At 37.6% G+C, this 2,452-nt stretch overlaps 1 protein-coding gene and 1 long non-coding RNA gene across 2 annotated transcripts in view; both read left to right on the forward strand.

Moving 5' to 3' along the window:
- The window catches only part of LOC106456462 (NACHT, LRR and PYD domains-containing protein 12-like), a 6,579-nt gene that overhangs the window by 3,592 nt on the left and 535 nt on the right, over positions 1-2,452 (forward strand). The gene's annotated exons all lie outside the window — the stretch shown is intronic.
- Positions 586-1,925, forward strand: LOC106456465 (uncharacterized). Its single transcript, XR_001290572.1, has 3 exons — positions 586-709; positions 1,530-1,665; positions 1,750-1,925. It is a non-coding gene; the product is annotated as an uncharacterized LOC106456465 (long non-coding RNA).

Genomic DNA, 2,452 nt, shown 5'->3' on the forward strand with positions numbered 1-2,452 from the left:
AAGGTATTGAAACAACTTGGGTTACCTATTGCTTTAGAGTTGACTGGGAATAGCACACTTTTAGATAAATTCAATTTGTATCCTGACACTTCTCCAAAATTCTGCAAAATTTCCATGATGACTGGGACTGATTTTGCAGGGTTAGAAATATACAGTAGTAAATCAAAATAAAATTATAAAGTACAGCATGTACTTGGCTGCAAATTAGTGATACACCAGCAGACTAATGATAGCTAGCTGGCTAGCTAAATAAATAGATAGACATACAGACTGTAAAGGGCTCTAAAAGCTGACATTAGCTAATAATGTCTAATGATCTACCCTATACTATATTAGCTAAACTGACAAACTTGCTGCTGAAGCTTCAAGGCCTCTGTGTAAGAGCACGGAAGCATCACAACATTCAAACCTGTTTTTATTGTACTCCTAAATTAAAACTAGGTTTAATTCAAAAACACGGTGTCACACTGCAGTAAAAACAGATCCTTTTGGAGTGTACATTCAATAACAGGGCAGTGAGACTGATTTCTGCAAAACCTTTAACAAACATTTCTAGAATTAAATCCCATACTGGCCAGTGTCTGATTTCCCTGATTGCGAAGCTGCTCTTAAACGCATCGTTGGGTGTTTACAAAACTTTCCGTTTTCTTTTTTTTTCTTTGAAGGTTGTGGCACAGATGATCGGTTCCGTTTAAAGCTTCGTGTGAAGGTAATGTTTTCATCGCTAACATGACCTGTGTACAGCTTACAAACAACAGACGTTAACGGACTCACAGCTAGAACTGGGAGCTCGGGACGAAGGAGGCTTACAGTAATTGTTTATCCGCAATTTAGTAGTTTACGTTTGTTTGCGCAGAGTCCCGGAAGAGCAGCATCTGTATCGTCTTTTAATTTTCATTTGCATTTTAGAGGCAGGTTACATTTGCAATTGTAAATCAAAGTTTTCAATGTTGTGTTGTGTAAATGAACTAACAGCTGTATTCTTTTATTTGCACCTGTAATGGTGATTCATTGGCATTAAGTATATACACAGAAGAAAGTACTTCGAAGAAACGGGGGTTGCACTCATGTCTTGGCATGAGCAGGAAATAGAGAGAGAATTGTGGTAGCTAAGGTCTTGGTATATGTATTGGTGCCATGCAGACTAGCACAATGTGCGGCAATTCTTTGGTTCTTCTGGTCTTCTTTCCCTTTTGAATTTTCAGTTTCTGCCATTTTGTATTCAGGGCTCTGTGGGAGGAGGTGGTGGTAGTACTGGTAATACTTGTTTTGTTTACACTGATAAAAGTAAATGTACTGTATTTGTATGACAGGATGTATGAAAACTACCATCAGCTTGTGCAAAACTGTACTATAGCTGGTACATATGGTTAAGAACAAAAATTATTCTTAATAGTTTTTTAATAAAATATGTTATTTGGTTAATTTTTAGGGTTATTTTCAAAGACTAGTTAACTCCGAGATTTCAACTTTTGTTTTCTCTAAACTCTGGTCTGTGTTTTACCCAAGTGTCAAACTTATTATTTTAGTTTCCACACATAAGAGGATATAATCAGATGTGGATGTGAATTGAGCAGCAATTGAGTGTGATGATAGAGAGGAGGGAGTCCCTCCCTCTAAAACCACTCTGTGTGGGGAACATGAGAGCCAGACCAAAGCTCAGAGGTGAGATGACCATCTCTAACTGTCCATGACTCTTCTCCATGTCACAGCTCAGCACTCACATCACTGCTCCATCATTATTCACAGGAATCAACCTGGACCTGAACCTGATCCAAGCTGTGTGTCATTAAAGAGCGACAACTCCAAGGGTTTTATTACTTATTTTAAAGAAGGAAGATGTTCTGCTGTAGAGAGGTAATCTATTTATACTGTGCTCTGACAAAATACTTGTCTCCTTCTTGATTTTTTTTTTTTTTGTATTTGTCACATGTAAATTTTTCAGATCACCAAACAAATATTATTTTCAGACGAAGATAACCCAAGTAAATATAAAATGCTGTTTTTAAATGGTTATTTTATTTATTCATGGAGAAAAATATTTATCCAAACCTACTTGCTAAATGAAAAAAAAGACTTGACCCTCAGGAAATCATCTGAGCTCACACGGTGGGGCTAGGTTTCATAGCAGGTTCACCCAAAAATTCCACTGATTGTGACCTACACCCGTTTTCACACCTTGGCTCGTGTGATTAGGTAGAGGATCAACAGGGGGTTCATGACTTCCTCGGGGGACACTACGCTAGAGCTTAAATCTAGGACTCTCCACCATCTGACCTTAGAACTGAAGAAGCTTCTCAGATGAGAGGGGAAATGTCTTCAAGCAACTTAAATAAGTTCAGAAGATTTTCTTTTCAAGCTCTTTAAGAGGTCCTAGAAAAATGCATACACTATTGGGCTTAGAGCCACAAATCGACCACGCCCAAAAAAGTGCTATAAAAAATTTATATAT

The sequence above is a fragment of the Pundamilia nyererei genome, unplaced genomic scaffold, assembly GCF_000239375.1.
Source record: "Pundamilia nyererei isolate P.nyererei 1_Seehausen unplaced genomic scaffold, PunNye1.0 scaffold00244, whole genome shotgun sequence".
In the NCBI taxonomy this organism is placed as follows: domain Eukaryota; kingdom Metazoa; phylum Chordata; class Actinopteri; order Cichliformes; family Cichlidae; genus Pundamilia; species Pundamilia nyererei.